Genomic DNA, 25,463 nt, shown 5'->3' on the forward strand with positions numbered 1-25,463 from the left:
GCCTCGCAGTAATAGGCGAAGATTGCCAGGAGAAGGACGAAGTTGGGGTGGAGATGCAAAGCCTATAGCTTATAATGGCGGAGGACAGAGAAGAAGCACTCCGAGAAGGGAGGCACCAGGCCAGCAGCAATGGCGCTTACAAAGAACGGATAGAAGGTGCTCCCTTGGCCCTCAGGGGTGGCGGAGCCGGCCTTGAACACCTTCGCCCCGTCGACGCCCTGCACCGCCGCCATCCGGCGCAACCAGGCAAGGCTCTCCTCAGACACGTTCGACGAGTCCAGGGCAGACGAGTACCAAGCTCCGGCCGGGAACTGACGAGGTGCCATGGCTTCCTAGGTCATGCGGTCGAAGTAGATCTGGAAATTTTGGAGGAAGGAAGGAGAGGCGCAAGAAAGGGGATCTGAGCAGCAACCGGAGAAAGCAAAAAAGCAAAGCCTAGGCAGATGCCGCTCCCTTATCAACTCGCGCGGTTGCTGAGGCGCCCACATCCAGTCAACCGCCACGCGGCGCCCAAGGCCAAAGGCTGTTAGGGCCCGCGGCGCTTTGCTCTTGCCCTTTCGCCTCCCTGGACGGCCAAGTCCGGGCACGCCTTGGGCCCGGGGGCTACTGTCGGCGTTCTGGGAACGGGGGTCCCCAGACTTGCCTGCCTGTGGCCCGCAGCGTGGCTCAAAAGGGGGCCTAGCGCGGCCCATCTTCATCAACACAGACCCAAGACCCTCGCGAGGGGCCAAGCCTCGCGGGGCGGATGACACGGAGCTTCCTCAGGCACAGCCTCATCAGGCTGGCTCGCGAGGAGGTGGAGAGATCAAGGCGGGGTACCTCATGAGGTGCCCGTGACGCAAGCCATGACGACCAAAAGCGCCAGGCGGGTGCCAGCCATGCAGTGTCCTCCTTTCCTCTTTGGTGCAAAGGGAGCAAGCGCAGGCGAGAGCATCAAGCAAAGGCACCCGTTTCGATGCAACGAGACCAAGACCAGTCCAACGGCAGGGAGGAAGCCATTGTGGAGCCCAAGCCAGCGTCACCACCAGAGCCTTTGGCAGGCGAGGACCAACTTTAGTCAGGATAAGTGTACCAGATGTTCCCCTTCAAAATGACCAATTGTTGGCGCCCTTCCCGCTCAATATTTGGGAAGAGGCCCAGGGCCTTTGCCTATAAATAGGACTAGCCGCCCACAGGGTAGAGATAGGAGAGATCAGAGATCGGATCGAAATCAGAGAGAGAATCGAGAAGAGAGAGAGAGAGAGAGAAGGGTGACTGAACTCCTCCTAGCAGTTCATCCCCCCAGCCAAGAACAGACCCTCGCGAGGCTGTTCTTCCTTGTATTGCTCGTCATCATCAGCCCAAGAGGCAATCCACCACACCACGCACTGGAGTAGGGTATTACACCACAACGGTGACCCGAACCAGTATAAACCTTGTGTCTCTTGTGCTGTTCTTTCCATAGCTTAGATCTTAGCGAGGCGGAGGGGTGCAGGTAGGTAGAAGGAAAAATCTCCGCGCGCACCCCAGTGTTCGAACCTCAAGGGTCTGCCGGAACCCAAAATCCGACATATGGTTATAGTTTTTGCGAAAAGCAAATTTTTCCCTACAACAAAGGAATAGATTTTAATTTAACTATCATGGTAGTTGAAACATTATTGAGAAGGTTCCTTCAACTCAATCCAAATTAAAGTGGTTAACAACCCAATAGTATTAATTAAGAGTGATGAGATACTTAAGATACTCCAAGTACTAGATACTCAAGATTGTCCATAACCGGGGACACGGCTAACCGTGATTAGTTTTTACACTCTGTAGAGGTTTGCACAATTTTCCCCACAAGACTCGATGGCCTCCGTTGGATTTCTTGCACTACAAGGTGTTTGAGAAACGGATGACCGAGACACAATCTTTCAGAAACATTAACTCTCCACTCCGGACAGACCATACCAAACCTACATCCCACTACCTACTGATCTGCCTCTTCAAGAGCTTCACGTAACTTACTCAACTATGCTAGAGCCCATAATAGCTTGTGGCTGCACATGGAAGTTTCTAGCATGAATCATCTCAGTTCCCTTTGAGCCTGGGTGGCGGTCCATTGGAAGATCACACGGTTACTCCGGGATTTCCAAAAAAAAATAGACAACACTGGGTAATCCAGGTGCCTCAATCCACCCAGATGTTTGATTAAGTTGCCACCTTAAGTTGAACCATTAATTAACAAACTCACATCTGTCATGGATTTCACTCAAACCCAAACCACGTCTACGAGCATAGCATAGCAATATAAGCAAGCGTAGAAGTAACTCCCAGGGTTTGAATATAACAGGGCAATAGGTTCTACCTCAACAACTACTTCCCAACCCACATGTTAATGACATCCTAATCATGCAATGTTTGAGGGGGTGAAACTAATGCATAAAAACTGGGTATGAGAAGAGTATGATCAATGTGTTACTTGCCTTGCTGATGATCCGCGTAACCTAGGGACTCGTAGTAGCACGCTTCGCACTCCGGGTGTTCTATCACAAACAAACAATAACATACATAAGCAACAAGCAAAGATGCGCAAGCAAAACTTCAAATAAAAGATATTGACTAGAAAGTTCAACTTAAGAACTCCGGTTAACGAAAAGAATCAAATCAAACGGAGCAATGAAACTCAAATGGCGAAAAAACAAGATTCGTTTACTAATCTCGACCTAGGTCAAATTTTACAGTAGCAAAAACTTGTTCAAGTTGATTCAATAGAAAGAGGGTCTCGAGACGAAGATCTAGGCGGTTGAATCGCCTGATTTCGACTAACGAGCGAAAAGAAAAACAGAAACTAAGATCGGATCAGAAATCGCGATCGAGAGAATCGCAGATAAATCCGATCAAAGAAACCTGACGAACAGACTAACGAAGGAGCGTTCGTTAGCTGTAACTAACGGGCGAAGAACCGTTCGCTAAACGAACGTACGGACGAACGTCCGCTAAACAAGAAAACCGAAAAACCGGCGATCCAAAAAAAAACGAATCTAGGGTTTTCTAAAAAAACCAAACGGTTCAAAAAAAACCCTACAGCGATGGATTCCGGCGCAGTACCTCCGGCGAGAGGCTCCGGTAAGGCGGGGGCTGCGGGGCAGCGGCTCGCGGGGCGACGGCGGGAAGCGGCGGCGGCGACGTGAGGCGCGGGGGGTATATAAAGGGGCGGGGCGGATTCTTGGAGGAGGGGGCAAGGCGCGGCGGAGGTGGAGTCCGACTCGGACTCTGGTCCGAGCGGCGGCAGCGGCGGCGCGCACGCGCAGGAGGCAGTGGCGGTGGCGGCAGGCGGCAGCGTGGCTCAGCTGGGCCTTAGGCCAAGTCGGGCGCGGACCTTTTTTTTGCCGATGGAAATAAAATCCTAGAAAAATAAATAAAAATCTAAAAATGCCAAATAATTTTTCACCGTCTAAATAAAATATTTAGAACAAGATGAACATTTTCTTGCCCCTAAAATGCAATTTTCAAAAACGTGCAATTTTTGTAATGCAAACAAAGTTGCAATAAAATCCAAATAGAACAAATATTTGATTTTAATATTTTTCCTCCAATATTTCAATTATCTTGGAGAAGTCATATTATTTCCTCTCATATATTTTAATATGAAATATTTTCGGAGAGAAAAATAATTAAAACCGAAATCCTCGTTTCAAAATTTGATAAAATCAAATTTGAAAACCAGGGAAATCCCCAACTCTCTCCGAGGGTCCTTGAGTTGCTTAGGATTTTGAGGATCGAGAGACGAAATGCAAATAAAATATGATATGCAAGAATGATCTATGTATAACATTCCAAATTGAAAATTTGGGATGTTACAAACCTACCCCCCTAAGATGAATCTCGCCCTCGAGATTCGGGTTGGCTAGAAAATAGGTGCGGGTGGTCTTTGCGGAGATCATCCTGTCGTTCCTAGGTGGCTTCATCCTCGGTATGGTAGCTCCACTAAACTTTGCAAAACTTGATAACCTTACTGCGAGTGACTCTGCTGGCAAACTCTAGAATCTTAACTAGCTTCTCCTCGTAAGTCAAATCACTGTCCAATTGAATCGCCTCCAAGGGTACTGTATCCCTTAACGATATATCAGCCATCTCAGCATGACACTTCTTCAGCTGTAAAACGTGGAACACATCGTGAACTCCTGACAATCCCTTGGGTAATTCCAACTTGTAGGCAACTTCTCCCATCCGTTCCAAAACACGATAAGGTCCTACAAACCTCGGAGCTAATTTTCCTTTAACTCCAAAACATTTCACTCCTCGCAAGGGCGATACTCACAGATATGCTCTATCTCCAATTTCATAAGTTACCTCCTTGCGTTTTGAGTCTGCATAACTCTTTTGCCTGGACTGAGCAATCTTCAGTCTATCGCGAATCAATTTAACCTTCTCCTCAGACTCCTTAATCAAGTCTGGTCCAAACAACTGTCAGTCTCCTACCTCATCCCACATCAACGGTGTTCTGCACCTTCGTCCATACAGGGCTTCAAACGGTGCCATCTTCAAACTGGCTTGGTAGCTATTGTTGTATGAGAACTCCGCATAAGGCAAATTGTCATCCCAACTAGATCCATAATCTAGCGCACAGGATCTCAACATGTCCTCCAGAATTTGGTTGACTCTCTCGGTCTGTCCATCTGTCTGCGGGTGAAATGCTGTACTGAACTCCAATCTCGTCCCCAAAGTCTGGTGTAACTGATGCCAAAACTTTGAAGTAAACTGTGTTCCTCTATCTGATACGATGGTCCTCGGAACTCCATGCAGACATACGATCCGTGACATGTATATCTTTGCCAACTTTGCACTAGTATAAGTGGTTTTCACTGGGATGAAGTGAGCCACTTTGGTCAAGCGATCAACTACTACCCATATGGAATCATATCCTGCTTTGGTCCTCGGCAATCTGGTGATAAAGTCCATGCCCAGTTTATCCCACTTCCATTCGGGTATCGGCACAGGCTGTAACAGTCCTGCCGGCTTCTGATGCTCTGCTTTCACTCTCTGACATACATCAAATACGGCTACGTACTCAGCAATATCCTTCTTCATACCAGTCCACCAGAAATGTTCCTTCACATCCAGATACATCTTGATGTTTCCAGGGTGTATCGAGTAGGGTGAGTCATGAGCCTCTTGAAGTATCAACTTCCTGATCTCCTGGTTATTGGGCACATAAACTCGGTCTTCAAACCATAAGGTATCGTTCTCATCCTCACGAAAACCTTTAGCCTTTCCTTTGCCCATCTTCTCCTTTATCTCGGCAATCTCCTTGTCATCCTTCTAAGCTTCCCGAATCTTGTCCAGCAACATCGACTGGACCTCCATTGTTGCAACAAATCCTCTAGGAACTATCTCTAACCGAAGTTCCATGATGTCCTCTGCTAACTCCTTCGGCAGTCCCTTACTTTCAAGGATATTAGCATAACTCTTCCGGCTCAAAGCGTCTGCTACGACATTGGCCTTTCCTGGATGATAGTGTAGCTTCATATCATAATCCTTTATAAGCTCCAACCATCTCCTATGTCTAAGGTTCAGTTCCTTCTGGGTGAAAATGTACTTCAAACTCTTATGATCCGTGTACACATCACAACGGTTTCCTATGATATAATGTCTCCAGGTCTTCAATGCATGCACTATGGCTGCTAACTCCAAATCATGCACGGCATAGTTCAACTCATGAGGTTTTAGTTGTCGTGAGGCATACGAAACAACTCTTCCATCCTGCATAAGAGCACATCCAATCCCTAAGCGAGAGGCATCGCAATACACTTGGAACTCCTTATGTATATCTGGAAGTGTTAGCACTAGCGCTGTAGTTAAATGTTTCTTCAACTCCTGGAAACTTGCCTTGCAATCATCTGTCCATTTAAACTTAGTATCCTTCTTCAATAGTTCAGTCATTGGCTTCGCAATCTTGGAAAAGTTCTCAATGAATCTCCGATAGTACCCTGCGAGTCCAAGAAAGCTGCGGATCTCGCTAACTGAGGTGGGTGCCAACCATTTAGTGACTGGCTGAACCTTGCTGGGGTCTACTGCTATACCTTCTCCTGATATAACATGTCCAAGGAATCCGACTTCCTTCAACCAAAATTCGCATTTGCTGAACTTGGCATACAACTAGTGTTCCCTGAGTTTGTCGAGAACTAATCGCAAATGCTCTTTGTGCTCCTCTTCATTCTTCGAGTATACCATAATATCATCAATAAACACCACAACAAACTTGTCCAAATATTCCATGAACACCTTGTTCATCATGCTCATGAAATAAGCAGGGGCATTAGTCAGTCCAAATGACATGATCGTGTACTCGTATAATCCATACCGCATTGTGAATGCTGTCTTTGGGATATCCTTCTCTCGTATCTTCAACTGATGGTACCCCGATCGCAAATCGATCTTCGAGAACACTTTATCTCCTTGTAACTGATCGAACAGATCATTGATCATCGGCAGTGGGTACTTGTTCTTAATCGTCACTTCATTCAAGGCTCGATAATCAACAACCATCCTTAGGGATTTATCCTTCTTCTCCACCAAAAGCATAGGGGCTCCCCAGGGTGATGAACTTCTTCGAATGTATCCTTTATCCAATAACTCCTTGATATGTTTCTTAATTTCCTCCAGATCATTCGCGGGCATCTGATAGGGTCTCTTGGATATTGGCCCGGTACCTGGCAATAGCTCTATCAGAAACTCAATGTCTCTATCCGGTGGCATACCTGGTAACTCCTCTAGAAAAACATCTGGGTAATCCTTCACTACAGGCACTTCCTCCTGAACAACTCCCGTGAGGGTATTCACTTGGCTCCTCCTAGGCACATGCCTAGGTACATACTTAATCCTTTTTCCCTCCGGGGTGGTGAGATAAATCGATTTACTAGCACAGTCAATGCTTCCTCCATACTTTGACTTCCAGTCCATACCTAATATCACATCCAATCCTTGTTACTCCAAGATAATTAGGTCGGACGGAAAGACATGGGTGCCAATGGTTAGGGATATCTGGTCACTCCATCGACTAGCCATATATTCTGCTCTAGGTGAGCTTACTAACGGAGGGGTCCTAAGGGTTTGAGTTGGTAGTTTAAACTTATCCACGAATGCCCTTGATATGTATGAATGCGATGCACCAGTATCGAAAAGAACAAGAGCGGTAAATGACTTAACCAAAAACTTACCTATTACCGCGTCCGGCTGCTCTTCAACCTCCTCCACGTTAACATGGTTCACTTGTCCTTTGTTGAATGGATTAGGCTTCTTCCCAGTGCTCCCATTTCCGTTTCCATTGTTTCCTTCAGGGCACTCCGTGGCGTAGTGTCCAGTCTTCCCGCACTTGAAACAGGTAACGTGACTTAAGTCCCTTTTGGCAGGTGCGGCTGGATTGGGGCGGTTTTGATTATTGTTGGCTCCGTTCCCATTCCCATTCTTAGAACCATTGTGGTTATGCGATCCTCCTCCAGTGTGGTTGTGACCTCCATGGTTATGAACAAGTTCTCCCGAGTTCGGGGTTAGGCATGGCTTCTGTTGAGCTCCTGGGTTATACTTTCCTTGTCCGTACTTCCTCTTACGGCTCTCAATCTACTCCTGCTTCCCTTCAATCATAAGAGCCTTATCTACCAACTCTTGGTAGTTGTTGAAGGTTGCTACCATCAACTGCATGCTCATCTCATCATTCAGCCCTTCCATAAACTTCTCCTGCTTCGTGACATGTGTGGCCACATCATCAGGGGCATAACGTGATAACTTGCTAAAATCATCCATGTACTGAGCCACAGTACGGTTCCCCTGGCGTAGGTTGCGGAACTCCCGCTTCTTCATTTGCATAGCTCCAGTTGAGACATGGGCTGTGCGGAAAGCTTGCTGAAACAGGTCCCATGTGATATTGTCTATAGGAAAGGTGGCTGTGTAATTCTCCCACCATGAGGCTGCAGGTCCATCCAATTGGTGTGCGGCAAAGCGCACTCTTTCAGCATCTGTGCAACATGCGGTGATCAACTCCCTTCCAATACGACGTAGCCAATCATCAGCAACTATAGGCTTGGTGCTACTGGAAAACACCGGCGACTGTAACCTTAGAAAACGGGCTAGGTTGTCCACTGGCGGCGGGTTGTTGTTGTTTTTGTTGTTATTGTTGTTGTTGTTGTTGTTGCCCTGGTTCTGAACTAGCAATTGCATCAAAGTATTCTGCTGCTGGATCAACTGGGTGAGCTCCGGTGGGAAAGCAAAACCGGGGTCACGTCTCGGAGGCATCTGATGGGTTTAGATGGAAGATATCAGAATAGAAAAGGGGTCTAATGAGAAAACACTACCCATATGCACATGAGACAAACACAAACATTTCACTCAATCAATCAAGCAAGGGCATACAACGGTCTAGGATTATCGCAAAGTGCTCATCTACTACTAATTACATGGGGAAATACTACTAATATATGGTGGTCATCTAGAAATTTTGATCGGTGGAGGACTCCATGATATCTGCTCCAGCTTCATCTTCAAAGTCATCATCACTAGGATCGGAATCGGTGTCGTCGATGATGATGTAGTCCTCACGGCGAATCTCCTTGGGTTCTTCGTCTTGTTCTACTGGTGCTGGTCCTCCCATGAATACTCCGATCTTCTTAACCAAGTCATCATTCTTCTCTAGTAGTGTCTTGATTTCCTCCTCATATCCATTGCGTGTAAACTTGAGTTCTTCCTCCAGCTCGATGATCCTAGTCTTCGCCTTCTTCAAGTCCATCATGTCCGTGCACATCTGGTTCTCCTGGCGTCGAATGTGCTGGTTTAACTCCTGGATGAAAGCTGCAATGGATCTATCCTTCTTGGTGCTGATCACTTCCCATTGCTCGTCTCGATGCCCACATATCTAGTAGATAGTGTCCTTAAGTTCCCTGTGGTAGACTTCTCCAATGTGTCCCATGGTAATGTGGGCTGCCATGCTCTTTCCTAAACTCCAGGTTGGTGCTTCGAAAGAAAATTCTATGGGTTTAGAAGTTGGCGAGAACGTCCTTCCTGGAACTTGTACTTGAATCATCCAGCGCTCCTCTTCAGGTAAAATGGTGTTGTATGTCCCGGTGAAGCTTGGTATTCCAATGTTCAAGTACCTAGTGACTTTCTTCAAGTGGCGTCCAAATGGTGTGTCTTCATCCGGTTGTGTAAACTTGTTCTTCATCTCCGCCATCCTAAAGAGTAGAAAATGGAGAGGAGTCAGAAATGAGTAGAGAAGTGTGGCCTATGGTTTGTCTTACTGGTCGTGTCCTACACACAACATGTACTCTGATACCATCTTGTAGCGACCCGACCTCAGATGGTCAAGTCTCTGTGCTTCAGTGTCATCCTTGGATCGGTAATGCTGACACACACAATACTCGAAGGATTTATAACAGAGTAGCAATCACACACTTATTACATCGAATGTCTCAAGAGAGAACTTATTACAATAATATGGCTTAAGGCAATCTAATGCGATAATAGCAGAAGGCTTGGAAGATAAAGTGAGTCCACAACTCCAACGACATAGCTGAGCTGCACGACAACGACCTAACGAACCTCAATCCTCGTCTGAAAAGTCTACAACATAATACGTTGCAACCCGGAAATGGGTCAGCACATGGAATATGCTGGCAATATAACACAGTAGAGCAAGAACAGAATAATACTATCACTACATGCATATTTGGCTGGTGGAAAGCTCTATGGTTATAGTTTTTGCGAAAAGCAAAATTTGCCCTACAACAATGGAATATATTTTAATTTAACTATCATGGTAGTTGAAACATTATTGAGAAGGTTCCTCCAACTCAATCCCAATTAAAGTGGTTAACAACTCAACAATAATAATTAAGAGTGATGAGATACTTAAGATACTCCAAGTACTAGATACTCAAGATTGTCCATAACCGGGGACATGGCTAACCATGATTAGTTTTTACACTCTGCAGAGGTTTGCGCACTTTTCCCCACAAGACTCGATCACCTCCGTTGGATTTCTCGCACTACAAGGTGTTTGAGAAATGGATGACCGAGACACAGTCTTTCAGAAACATTAACTCTCTACTCCGAACAGACCATACCAAACCTACATCCCACTACGTGCTGATCTGCCTCTTCAAGAGCTTCACGTAACTTACTCAACTATGCTAGAGCCCATAATAGCTTGTGGCTGCACACAGAAGTTTCTAGCATGAATCATCTCAATTCCCTTTGAGCCTGGGTGGCGGTCCATAGGAAGATCACACGGTTACTCCGGGATTTCCAAAAAAACAGACAACACCGGGTACTCCAGGTGCCTCAATCCACCCAGATGTTTGATTAAGTTGCCACCTTAAGTTGAACCATTAATTAACAAACTCACATCTGTCATGGATTTCACTCAAACCCAAACCATGTCTACGGGCATAGCATAGCAATATAAGCAAGCGTAGAAGTAACTCCCAGGGTTTGAATATAACAGGGCAATAGGTTCTACCTCAACAACTACTTCCCAACCCACATGTTAATGACATCCTAATCATGCAATGTTTGAGGGGGTGAAACTAATGCATAAAAACTGGGTATGAGAAGAGTATGATCAATGTGTTACTTGCCTTGCTGACGATCCGCATAACCTAGGGACTCGTTGTAGCACGCTTCGCACTCCGGGTGTTCTATCGCAAACAAACAATGACATACATAAGCAACAAGCAAAGATGCGCAAGCAAAACTTCAAATAAAATAGATTGACTAGAAAGTTCAACTTAAGAACTCCAGTTAACGAAAAGAATCAAATGAAACGGAGCAATGAAACTCAAACGGCGAAAGAAACAAGATCCGTTTACTAATCTCGACCTAGGTCAAATTTTACAGTAGCAAAAACTTGTTCAAGTTGATTAAACAGAAAGAGGGTCTCGATACGAAGATCTAGGGGCTTGAATCGCCTGATTCCGACTAATGAGCGAAAAGAAAAACAGAAACTAAGATCGGATCAGAAATCGCGATCGAGAAAATCGCAGATACATCTGATCAAACAAACCTGACGAACAGACTAACGAACAAGCGTTCGTTAGCTGTAACTAACGGGCAAAGAACCATTCGCTAAACGAACGTATGGACGAACGTCTGCTAAACAGGAAAACCGAAAAACCGGCGATCCGAAAAAAACGAATCTAGGGTTCTCTAAAAAAACCGAATGGTTAAAAAAAACCGGCGGCGACGGATTCTGGCGCGGTACCTCCGGCGATAGGCTCCGGCGAGGCGGGGGCTGCGGGGCGACGGCGGCAAGCGGCGGCGGCGGTGCGAGGCGCGACAAGCGGCGACGGCTGCGGGGCGGCGGGGTTGGCGGCGGTGGTGTGGTGTTGGGGCTCGGGGGGCGTATATAAAGGGGCGGGGCGGCTTCTTGGAGGAGGGGGCAAGGCGCGGCGGAGGCGGAGTCCGACTCGGACTCCGGTCTGAGCGGCGGCGGCGGCGCGCGCACGCAGGAAGCAGCGGCGGCAAGCGGCAGCCTGGCTCGGCTGGGCCTTAGGCCCAGTCGGGCGTGAAACATTATATATATATATAATTTTCGCCGACGGAAATAAAATCCTAGAAAAATAAATAAAAATCTAAAAATGCCAAAATAAATTGTCACCGTCTAAATAAAATATTTAGAACGAGCTGAACATTTTCTTGGCCCTAAAATGTCATTTTGAAAAACGTGCAATTTTTCTAATGCAAACAAAATTGCAATAAAATCCAAATAGGACAAATATTTGATTTTAATAGTTTTCCTCCAATATTTCAGTTATCTTGGAGAAGTCATATTATCTCCTCTCATTTATTTTAATATGAAATATTTTTGGAGAGAAAAATAATTAAAACCAAAATCCTCGTTTCAAAATTTGATAAAATCAAATTTGAAAACCGGGGAAATCCCCAACTCCCTCTGAGGGTCCTTGAGTTGCTTAGGATTTCGAGGATCGCGAGACGAAATGCAAATAAAATATGATATGCAAGAATGATCTATGTATAACATTCCAAATTGAAAATTTGGGATGTTACAGTGCTTTTGTGATTTGACGTCTCACTGCTTTGTGATTTGTGATAGAAGGGACAGTGGAGTAGACTCTGTGCTCTATACTGTACTACATGCGTCCAAGCATGGGAGAAAGAGGAGAGACATTGCAATTTTCTATTCCTTCAATCAATCAATCAGGGAGCTTCGGTTCCATCTTTTTGGCTTTGGCAACACCGTCCACAATGGTTCCCACGATGCCAAAAGCTATTTTCACATTTGGCTACACATTGTGGATGCCCTTAACTGTACCACTAGGTTTTTCTCCTGTGTGCTATCTATACAAATCTCAATTATATTGATCTAAAAAATTATAGAATCAAGATTAGTAAAAAGGAGGTGATTTTGCCACGCGGATGGCGGGGAGGTTTCTTATTTGAGCAATGCTACATCCATGTAATGGTTTACGTAAAGTTACGAACTGATGTGATGTGGGACTATTTGATTGGATTAAAGGAGAGGATTAGGCCCACCCCACCTGAAAATCAGGGGGGCATATATAGATTAGATGGAAAGTATACGTAGTAGCTACGTAGCCCTTTGTAAGTCTAGGATTAGGCTTCTTATTTTAGGAGGACGTTGTCCTCGCGGTTTGCTAACATGTGTTCCCATGTGTCAGTGCTTTACCAAGCCGATCCGTGTCCCACATGAGGCAGAACAACGGCAGAAACAACACGTGGTTAAGTTGAGGAAGATGAGGGAGAAGCGGATTCAGCAACGAGTGAAATGATGGTTGCTTCGTCCCTCCAACTTAACTGCGGGAAAGGTGCAACTTTGTGATTTGACGCCTCATTTCTCATTACTACGCCGGCGCCATGACTGGGGTGCTTCGCCCCGGCTGCTCTGCACTGTATTCCGGTATGGCACGTGGACCCGGTAGCTTGATGTCCCACATGTCGGCGAAAGGGACTAGAAGATTTATGAAAGCGAGCACTCCACTCTTACGACGGAGGAGTACACGACACGGCGGCCCAGTGAACTGTCACTTGTACTGTATAGTACTATAGTTTTGCTGTTTCGCATGATCCATCGATACAAACCCGATTAAACAGGAAAGAGCAGGATTTTTCCTGCACGGTAGATGATACTGGCCATACATTTCAAAGGCAATTTTAATGTATGCAAACTGAATAGTTATAAGTAACAATATGATATCTAGTAAAACTAAAAACACATATGATTTATTGTGTTAGAGTGTAGTAGTAGTGCTGTATTGCATAGTTGTTAGATGTAACATGCGAGAACATGTAGAGATGTAGTTTTGGAGGGCCTACAGAGAGAAAAGTGTAATACCATCACCGAACTTCAGAATAAGCTGATTACGGTCACTATATATGTTTTGCGGTGATTATACGGTCACTTGCTCACAGTTCAACATCGGATTGCACTCTGTTGACCAACCAAATAGTCTGCGTGGCGCCATGTTGACTAGTTAAATTGACCATGTTCCTTGTGGGTCCCACCTGTCAGTTCGCATAGGCAAAAGGTCATATAAACACAAATTTACGTAGGTGCGACAAGGCTCCAACCCGTGCGCGGGAATCACTTGGTTGTGTATGTCTCTGTCAGGGCCTGATGTGTGCGCATGCACATGTACGTTGAGCACTTGAGCGTGAGAGTGTGTGTTGGTCGTGTGGTGTACTGGTGTGTGCATGCATGTGTGCGTGCGTGCGTGTGAGTGTTGCATGTGTGCGTGGCTGTGTGTGTACACGTGAGTGTTGCGTGCGTGCGTGGGTGCATGTGTTGCATGGATGCAGTTCGTGTGCATGCGTGCATGTGTGTATAATCACCACACCAGCTCCTGTGTGTTAAAACATACGACTCAGCATACCAATACAAGGCCACCTTGTCCGCTGTGCCCGCGGTCATGACTTCGAACCACCGTCCAAATTTTTTTTGTCGTTTGTTTTCATTCTTACTAGCAAGATGCCTATGCGTTGCACGTAACATCAAGATGCATTTGTATGAGTTGTTTATCTTGTGAGAGAAAAGGATGAATGAGGGAAGGCCTTATTTGCAAATGTGGAGAGGTGTGTGGGTACCTTTTTGCAAAATTGCCATAGTTTCTTTCCTATCCGTCAGATATAAATCGGACGGCCTATATTTCAAGATGGCAGACACACCATCATCACCAACTCTGTTTTTTATAAGAGTGTATTTTATGTATTTTATAAGAGTGTAGATGTAGAGTAGATACAAGTCGACAGGTGGGCACGATGGTAGTGAGATAATGTGATGCAACACTAGAGGTGCCACGTGGAGCGTTTAACTGGTCAACTAGTCATGTCATGAGCAAATACAGAGTTGTATGGTGAGCCCGTGACTGTATAATAACCACTAAACGTAAATGGTGACCGTAATGAGTGGATTCTCAAGTCCAATGTATGTATCGTGCTTTCGCTTCAAATACAATGATCGTCATTGCATATATCGCGAGAGAAAGATGAAACATGCGTGAATTTTCTGGGGGCTTAGTTTTAGGGGAACTGGAGATAGTTTTGTGTGCATACGTGAAAGGGGCATACAGGGGGGTATGCGATGGAGAGAGAGATGCTCTTCATTTCTCTTTATTATGACTAACTTTGTATATAGTATAAAAATATACAAATTCACAATGTGGAATAAATATCATTGTGGGCACCATGCAATGCAAATTAGCGTTCGTACTCCTCCATATAACTTTGTAATGTTTTATATATGTAGTAACTCTAAAATAATTTTTTGGCCACACTTTATTCAAAAGGAATGTTGTATGCGAAATAAACGTGAAGAGAGGGCTTTTTAGATCAATGGGGTACGTGATGCAACATGTGTGAATGTGTAGTTGATGCATTTGGCGGGGCCTAGAGAGGTATGTGTGTGTATTACGTATTCGAGAGAGGCATGGATAGAGGGGCCGACGGGGGGGGGGGCGTGGGAGAGATAGCACGAGAAATGAGAGTGTTCTAGAGAGAGAGATAGACGAATATGACGTCACGACAAGAGATTCCATTCCCTTGAGTGTGTATCTGCAAGGGGGGAGGGAACAGAGGCACCAAGAGAAATTTTCTGTGTGTGTGGTGTTTGCGTTGGTATGTTGGGTGTGAGAAGATAATGAGACATGGGGGCAGAGGGTGTGTCACCGGGTGAGGTCCGGTGGGTCGAGGTGAGGCCCTTCGTTCGGTTCCGTCCTGCGCCACATTGGTCGGCCCGTGACGCATTTAGGAAGACCCATGGATGACTAGTCGTACAAGACAAAGATAGCAGAATTGTGAAGGACTCTGGGTCCACTAACAATGCCGGCTAGGATTTGTAACCCTAGGTTCTCGGACTAAGGTAACCCCTTTATCTCTGATATTACTATCCATCCAAACTTTAAGGGGTATCCTACAGAATGCTCTGCTAGAATCACACTCGTCGATTAGGAAGAGAGGTGTGAGACAATGCGTGAGAGACATGCGTAAATAGAATGTGCGTACATGAGACACGTAGGCAGGTCCATGTATATAGAAAGGGTCGATGAGGATTGTGCGTGTGTATGTTTGCGGGAGGAAGAGTGCTTGTGATAAAGGTTAGTGGAAACAGTTGTAAATGGTTACGAGCGGGAGGGAGGCTTATATCTAGAGCATGTGTGCGAGAAAGACACCTGGGGAGAGAGTGTGTGAGCATGTGTGAGAGACCACCGATGGAGAGTGAAACTACACATAAAAGACTGCTCTACACATTGATTAAAGATATAAATTGTATCCAAATATTAGGATGGGATCATGATATTTGCAATTCGCATAAGGAGCGGTCATTGATCCATCAGACATCTAGATTCTATCGAATTTGAGCATGTCTATGTTATTATTCGACACAATTGATCCACATAATTAGTATTTTGAACTCCAGACAATGCACCACTTTAGCAATCGAATATAAACGTGAGTACAGTTCATGTTGTATGTGTAAAGCACATTATACATACGAAAGTTACACAATGGACATTATAAATAGCTACCTATGAACTAGCATACATTTGAATTCAACTTAAGGTGGTTTAACAAATCGAATTCAACATGAAGTCCATTCAATTATTTGAATTTGATATCATGGCATTTATAAACCATACCTAAATTATGGGGGCACCAATCTTTGCTTTGATTTTGTACATAATAGCATATGTAGTCGTGTACAAAATAGATTCAAATTTAGCTCCTCCATTCCAAAATAATCGTAGTTATAGCATTTTCAAGTGTCAAAATTTCAAAAAGAAGCAGATAATTTAATGAGGTTTTCAAGCATACAAGGTCAAATATAACGTTGCCTATTTAGGTCAATCCTAATAGTTCAAGAGTACTCTAAATGTGAATGCTTGTGTTTCAAAATTTCGAATGAAGCGCCAAAAGAGCCTCTACTCGCCCGAAACCGAGTGACACCAATGTTTGGTAGTACAAGGAAATTACTTTTCAAATAACTCTGACCCGTGAAACCTACCGGCCCGACGTCCAAAGGTCTAAACTGGGGTAGGTTTGTAGCTTCATCTAGACGCCACGCAACCCCATCCGAAAAACATTCATACACAATGGCCGCCTAAGCACACATGCGCGCGGCCGAAATCGCTCCCGCCCACTATTTGGGACACCTGGGATTACCATCCTACCCCCGACACGCAGTAGGTCCAAATTTAACAGGGGGGAAAAGTTTGTACTTTCCTCAAATTTCAAACAAGCGCGTCCCATCTTCTGTTCAAAAAAGCCAAAAACAAGCGCATCCCAGACCGAAACATGGTTCCCCCCACCCGTCTGATTCCCCATTCGTACTCCGTGGGAGCCAAAACTACCTCTCCACCAGCCGTGAAACCCCGTCGTCCTCCGTCTGCCACCCCATCCCACCCATCAACCGCCGCCCTCCTCCATCACGCTGGAGCCGATACCCCGACGTCGTCGTCCACCGCAACGCCCTCCACGACTAGTAGTTGAAGCCGAGGCCGAGCCGTCCGTACCCGAGCCAGTTCAACCACGCCGTCCTGCGCCTCACCGCTGTCGCTCCAACTTCGCCACCCTCCACCACACCAGAGCTGTTCCTGTTATGCCGTCCTTCGCCGCCTCGGATCTTCTTCCCCTCCGCCGACATACGGCCACGGCAACACAGTCAACAAGTTGGCCATGGGTTCGTCCTAGCCTGCACCCTCCAGAACATCGGTTTCCCCGGTAAAAAGAAGAAGATCGGCGCGACATGTGGAGGTGACCACACCGGCAACCGAAAAAGGTACTCCTCTTCCCTTATTCGTGCAAATCTTACGTCTCTGCTTGCACGGTATTCATCCCACAGAAGACACTAGTTGACCACTTCTTCTTGATACTAGATGTTCCTAGTAACTCGCGATGCACAAGGTTTCTCCTCATATACTATTTCACCTTAGCTAGAGGCCCGTCGCCCCCCTGAATTTTAATTTCTGGCCAGTTGATTCCCAGTTAACGGAAGCATTCCCCGGTGTAACAGGTGCTAGTACGCCTATTACGCCGGGGAAGCAGTGCCTTGGTGTTTATCTTAGGGGCGTGTGCGGCCTAGAGCTACTGGCGCCTGATCTGGAGATCGGCCAGGATTAAAGGGATGGCCTGGGGGCGCTGCCAAGCACGGTGGTGGTGTGAGGTCGATGGGAGGGCGGGGCGGCGGAGATAGGGGTCTGGGCCGGTGGTCGCTGGCGGTTCGAGAAAGATCGTCAACAGTGACTGGCGGGAGGTAGACGAAGGCCATCTGCCCATTCCTTATAGATTGGACGGTTCATTAAAAAAGTCGATTGACCTATTTATTTTCAGTCGACTTTTATCTTAGATATGACCACATGTGGTGGTGTGCTGGAGGAGTACCTGCATTTCCTGTGCTCATATATTACAAAATCATATGGAGTAGAATCTAATTTTGTTTGCCATGCAATGTTGTAGAGCTATCATATGTCTCCTGTCATTTATTTTTCAGCCACCTGCTATCTGCTACTTTTACAGAGCACTAGTTCCGCACACACTTCACCCTTACTCTCACTATTATGTTTTTATGCAAGGGTATTTCAGACTCTGCTGCCATGAGAGAAGCCAAAAAGAAAAAAGAGAAGTCACTCCAGCTTCGTATGCGCGTAGGCAAGACACGTTACAGCGCTATAAAGGGTGCAGTCTCAGCAGATGGAGACGGTAAACGTAGCTCTGGAGTTGATGACCTCGCTCGCAATGAACCACCATCCCAGGTGCTTGCTTTAACTTCGCAGTGTCATATGTGGTTCCATGTTCCATATGGTGTCTAGCTTATATTCGAAAGGACGAAGTCGGTAAGATAAGGAAAGATATTTTTTTACATGAACCACCATCCCGTGAGCACCAGAAGACAAGTAGCTAGTCAGGGCACTGGCCGAGCCAGTGACAAGCCCAGCAAAGATAGGCATCACCTGGAAGCCAACTAAAAAGCTACAATGGTGGCGAAGCAGCCCGCCTCCCACCAGGCTCTCAGGTCCTAGATTATCATGCTCACCACTCCAGCGGATGTCTAGCTTGTATTGCTCCCAATTTGGTTAAATTCCATCTGCTTAGCTTACACATTATACCTTTGAATATGACATGCCTTTCTGTTTTTGGTACATACTAGTACATCTGTGTATTAACCATGTTCTTCAATCAAACTAATGTTCTTGTGTATCCCTCATCAATCACTTATGACGAGGCAGGCAGGCAAGGGGACTACTCCTCATTTAAAGAATGCAGCGTCAGCCTATCGACATGATTCTCAAGAAATAGAAATGCTAGATGAAGATAGTGAACGTAGCTCTATAGTTGATTACAGCATTTCCCCTACACTAGCATCGTAGGTGCTTGCTCTAACTTGGCAGCGTGATATGTGCTTGCATGTTGCATATGGTGTCTAGATTGTAATTCTTCCAATCTGGTTAAACTGCATGTGCTAGTCTGCTTAGCTTATACATTATACATGTTAATGTGACATGCCTTCCTGTATTTACTACATAGTACATCTGTCTATTAAGCATGTCCTTACATAAAACTATTGTTTTTTTGTATCCCGCATCAATCAACATGACGAGACACCTTTAGTATATGCAGTGCGATATTAGTTGCATCTTTCATATGATTTATAGCATGCGCTGCTTCTAATTTGTTGAAATTCCATTTATGATGGGACGCTTTTAACTTGGCAAAGTCATATTGGTTGCATCTTTCATGTGGTGTCTAGCTTGCATTGCTCCTTATTTGCTGGAATGGTTTCTGCTTAGTTTACACAAATAGTTGTGAACATGCCATGCCGTCCTGTTTTTCGTACATATTCCATCCTGGTATCATGTGTTTGCCTTACATCAAAGTAGTGATTGTTAGTATCATGCATGAATGAGTTTCGAAGAGAGAATTTTATTGCTTTTTCTTGTCGGTTTTACTTGACAATTCAAAATCAATAAAGCGGAAGGAAGTTAGCAAGGCAGCGGATAAAGGCGCTCCTTCCGAACGGAGGGTCTCTACAGTTTCTACTCCTCCACACCCCCAAGATGATTTCCAAGACAACACATGCATAGACACTCAACAAAGCTGTGTTTATGATGAGCACGCCTCCCCTAGTGCAACATCACCGGTGCTCCCTCTAACTTGGCACTGTTATATGTGGTTACATGTTATGTGTGATGTCTAGCTTGTATTGCTTCTAATTTTGTTGAATTCCATCTGCTTACTTTACACATTATACTTGAATAAGACACATGTTCCTGTCTCTAGAACATCCAATATCTGTCTATCACACCATGTTCTTACATCAAATTACTACTGTTGTGTAACCTGCAACAATCACTTATCATAAGACACGTTTGACTTCGGAGTGTGATATAGGATACATCTCACATTCTTTTCTAGCTTGTACTACTAATTTGTTGAAATGGCACTTATGATGAGACAATTTTAACTTGGTAGAGTGATATTCGTTGCATCTTTCATATGGTGTCTAGCTTTCATTGCTTCTAATTTGTTGAAATGCCTTCTCCTTAGTTTACACATCATAAGTTGTGAATATGCAATGCTGTGAATATGCAATGGCACTAATGATGAGAGACCTCTAACATGGTAGTGTGATGTTGTTTGAATCTTGCATATGATTTATTTCTTGTACTGCTTCACATTTGTTTAATCGCCATTTATGATGAGACACTGTTAACTTGGCAGAGTGATATTTGTAGCATCTTTCATATGGTGTCTACCTTCCATTGCATTGCTTCTAATTTGGTGAAATGTCTTCTTCTTAGTTTACACATCATAGTTCTGGTTATCTCTTCCGTCCTATTTTTCATACATATTACATCCTCCTATCATGTGGTTGTCTAACATCAAAGTTCAGTTCGTCTGCATCACACATCAATTTGTTCTGAAGAATTAAATTGTTATTCGTTTTTCTTGTCGGCTTGACTTAACATGGCACAGAGAAAGAGGAAGAAACACAGAATGGCATGGAATGAGAAGCGGATGAATCCCGCAGATTCTGTTGGTACTGATGGTGCAATAGAAGGTCAAAGTCCAGCGGAAAATTCTACAAACACGGCATCCCATGCTAAACGAGTTGCAAAAAAAGCCAAACAGAAACAAATAGCTGCCACCAAAAAAGCAGAGACATCCCTAGTTCTTGCAACACCTACCACAATACTACCAGCTGCACGAGTTACTCGTGCGTCAACTGAGCTAGCAGCACGTTCCCAAGCTCCCTTGCCACCTGACACTACTTCCCAAGCACTCTTGACACAAGACGAGTTGGCAATATCAGATGAACCTTGTGAGCTTCAACAGCAAGAAGGTAGTTGCTGGAGTCAAGTTACAGTTGCATGCTTCTTTATATGTAGTCTCACAGTTTGATGTACACTAACACTTCCTATGTTCGTTGTTGGACTAGCACCTAGGCACAAGAGGAAACAAACATCGGGGATAATGCTTGATAGGTTAACTAAATCTAGAGGAGGAAGAATGGAGATCCGTTTTGAGGCAGGTTTAAAAAGGCCACGTGATGCTACAGAGTCAACCAAGTTAGTATCAGAGGCAGCGGTTGCCGTTAGGTGTCATGTACGTATCCTCCCAACATGGATTCAGTACAGGAATGACAAAGACGAAACCCAGTTCAACACCTTCCTCGACCATTTATCTGTAAGTATGGTTATGTATGGAAACTAGTAATATAGTCTTGCTCTGTCCCATACTTTCTAGGTTGCTGATTGTAACACCCCGGACACACCCGCCAGTGGTCGTTACTGCTGGCAGGATCTAGACTAGCCCCACAGATCAATACTAGTCCTTTCTGCGCACTTTGTCCTCACTCGTGCGCACCCGGGAGCAACTTCCTGGTCGGTCACCCATCCTGAAACTACTCCAAGCTGAGCACGCTTAACTTTGGAGTTTTGTCCGACTGGGCTTCCGGAAAGGAAGAAATTCCTTATTGATATGAGTAGTCTATCATCCCTAATAAGCCAGGCTATCACACTGATAATGAGACTCCCATAATTTTCAACAGATGAGATTCAAGTTGGATAGCCAAGATGATGCAACCAGACAAGCTTGCACCCATATTTTCAAGCCTGCTCTGCGACAGTATCGGTATAACTTGAGGAAAACTCACTTTGAAGGCAAGGCTAACAGCGAACTTTCCCAAACATCTCCAGTGGAAAATATATCGTATGAAGACTAGAGGGGCCTTGTTCAACACTAGTCTGATCCAAAGTATCAGGTACATTATATATATGTGATCAGATCACATGTTGAAGTCCTATTTACGCATGTGCAACACAAATCTATCTTCTTGTAGGTGAACTGTTCAAAGAACAAGGCCAACCGTACGAAAGTGAAATTCCAATAGACGACAGGATCTCGTAGCTATATTGCACACTACGAGGCTCTTGTAATTAGCTGCTGTTTCACTCTTTTCGCTGTACCATATTATTAGATCTATATTGACTTGTTCGAAATGCAGAGGGAAGCCCGCAAGGACCAAAAAGTACTTGAACCAAATGCTGTGGAAATCTTCAAGGACTGTCACACCAACAAGAAGAAGGGCATGACTACACCAGTCAAAGCCGCTGTTGTAAGTCCTTAATCCTCATGCCTTTTAACTACTACTTACTCTGACTTGTGCCTTGAACTGCATGGTTTGCAGCCAATGTCTATTACTCTTTTCAATTTTTTACACAATTTTCTTTGCGTATCATTGGACCTTACAAGGTTTAAAAGAGAGGAGTGATGTTCCTTTGATCTTGAACCGTAATCTAGTTCCGTTCTGGACTTGCCCACACAACGTTACAATTGCCTGTTTGTTTGTTCTCAGTTGTTTTGTGATATGAATGATGTCATACTATGCTTACCGTATTATAAACTTCGTCTCTTTATCCTGAGCCCTCAATACAGTGTGAAGAAATAGACAATACATTAGCGATGGTACACGGTCATATGTTTGGAACCTGGTTTTATTATGTACTTTGCAATGAAATACAACTAATATTTTACATGGGTTCACCAGAATAAGTTCTGTATATAGACCAAAGCTATTTTGTTTGGTTTTGCTGCCTCCTTAATATCTTCTGTTCTGGTACTACTAATGTAAAACCTCAACTTTTCAGCGAGCTATGGAAAAAATGGTGGAACCGCCACCTTCTGAAGGTGGCGAGGCAACAATAACCGCAATGTCAGCTCTTGCTGCAGTGGGTCAGTACCTGTCCACTAACAGTGCTGAAAGCACGTTCCTGCGTAATACTGGGTTGGTTGTTAAGGCAATATCGTCCAAACTGCCTCATGATCAAGATATGCAAGCTCAAAGCAATGTTGTATCTGCGCTCCAGACACATGTCCATTCCCTAACAGAGACCCTTTGTGAAACAAGGAGAAACATTGCTCAATGTCGTCAAGATATGCATGGTTTTGAAACCAGACTATCAGAGATTTGCTATGTTGTTCAGGAGCCTAGGGGAAATGAAGGCGAGGGTTATGGTGCTCCATCGAACAATACATCATGAAAACGTAACAGTCAGGTCAAATGAACTGAGCTTCTGAACTTCTGGTGGTGCATTTATCTGCTAGACAGTTAAGTTTTATGCCAACCTTCCTTTTGTTATATAGTTGTAATTTGTTTTGGTGCGATGCAAAATTTATTCTTAACGTGCAGCCACCAGCTGAAGAAAACAGCAAGCCATTTTTGTATAGTGTAGGGTGTTCCCTATATTTGCACTGGTAGCGATCTTTGATGCTGAGTGGATGTAATCTGTGCAATCGCCTTAATAGCCTAGCGTTAGTTTCAGCCTTATTTATTTCCTAGTCTTCTTTTTCCCTAGTTTGCTAGTGGCCGCAACTACCATGGGCCATATACGGGCTGTAGGATCCATGGGTCTCCTACGGGCCGTCAATAAAGGGCCTGTAATCGATGGGCCTCGGGCCGTCGGATAAATGGGCCTACATGGGCCGTAATCGGGCATAATTGGTATCGGCCCAACACGGTAATAGGCCATTAACAGGCCGTAGGACAGCAAAGGCTTAATTCTGTCACATGCATAACGGGTCAGTAACGGGCCGACTCTTTCCATGGGCCGAATTTGGCCCATTAGGGGAACAAGCCAGTAACTGGCCGACTCTTGCCTTGGGCTGGATTTGTCCCATTAGGGGATCAGGCCAGTAATGGGCCGGAAGTAATCGAGGGCCGAAAAGCAGCCCAAGAACGTATGGGCCGTCAATAGGCCGAAAGCTAACACGGGCTGGAAATGGCCCATGAAATCACGGGCCGTTAACGGGTATAAAGAAAATTACTGTTCATTATGGGCTAGAGTCACCGTGGGCCTATAAAGGGCCGAAAGATATGAAGGCCTCATATGGGCCGAAAGACGTCGTGGGCCATACATGGGCCGAAAGTGAAATGGGCTGGTGTTATATTCGACGGCCCACATGACGTTGTTGGGCCGATTTCCTTTAGGGCCTAACGGGCTGTGAGTTAACGGGCCATAAAATGGGCTATTTGCGAAGAGACCGTTAACAGGCTTTTCATGGGCCAGCCCGTTAACTTTTGACCAAGTCAAACGGGCCGGCTTTGTAAGCTAAATGGGCCAGTGGTGGGCTGTGGCACGTGTCGACATATCATAGGCGCCTATCTGACCCACTGACGAGCTGACACGTGTTTCGTCCGGCCAATAAGAATTTTACACGTGGAGATTTCCCATTGGTCGGGGCTGTTAACGGGTTATCGGATCCAAAACCCGACCCGATAGCTTAACGGTGTTCCGTTATGGTGGATGCCACGTGTCGGTCACCCTTGACGAAAGCACTTCTGTGATGCGCGATTTATCGTCATGGAAGTGGACACTTCTATGATGATAATTTTGGTAATGTCATGGAACACTTCTACGACAGCACATGCATGACTATCTTGATTCTGTCATAAATTTGTTATGGATGTACATGCATGACAAAAAACGCGACCTACTGTGACAAACATGTATCATCACGAAAGTGTATTTTTTTGTAGTGTAGACTTGCAAGATAGGATCAAGAACTCACATATATTCATGAAACCATAATAGGTTCAGATCTGAAATCATGGCACTCGGGCCCTAGTGACAAGCATTAAGCATAGCAAAGTCATAGCAACATCAATCTCAGAACATAGTGGATACTAGGGATCAAACCCTAACAAAACTAACTCGATTACATGATAAATCTCATCCAACCCATCACCGTTCAGCAAGCCTACGAAGGAATTACTCACGCACGACGGTGAGCATCATGAAATTGGTGATGGAGGAAGGTTGATGATGACGGCGGCGACGGATTCCCCTCTCCGAGGCCTCGAACGAACTTCAGATCAGCCCTCCCGAGAGAGTTTAGGGCTTGGCGGCGGCTTCGTATCGTAAAGCGCGATGAATCCTTCTCTTTGATTTTTTTCTCCCCGAACACGAATATATGGAGTTGGATTTGAGGTCGGTGGAGCGTCAGGGGGCCCACGAGGCAGGGGGCGCGCCCAGGGGGGCAGGCGCGCCCCCCACCCTCGTGGACAGGTGGAGCCCCCCCTGACGTGGATTCTTCTTCTAGTATTTTTATATATTCCAAAATAATTCTCCGTTGATTTTCAGGTCATTCTGAGAACTTTTATTTTTGCACAAAAATAACACCATGGCAATTCTGTTGAAAACAGCGTCAGTTCGGGTTTGTTCCATTCACATGCAAGTTAGAGTCCAATACAAGGGCAAAAGTGTTTGGAAAAGTAGATACGACGGAGACGTATCATGCCTCCGGGTCAGGAATAGCAAGATCTTCCTTCGTAGGCAGTCTGACCGAAGAATTATGCAAAACATCAAGGAACACATTAGGTGGTACCGGCTTACGCCGGGACCTGAGCCGATTTAAAGCATCAGCCACCTCATTTTTCCTGCGATCAACATGTTCCACTTAATAACCTTTGAAATGACCAG

Source organism: Triticum aestivum, chromosome 3A (genome assembly GCF_018294505.1).
Source record: "Triticum aestivum cultivar Chinese Spring chromosome 3A, IWGSC CS RefSeq v2.1, whole genome shotgun sequence".
Taxonomy (NCBI): Eukaryota; Viridiplantae; Streptophyta; class Magnoliopsida; order Poales; family Poaceae; genus Triticum; species Triticum aestivum.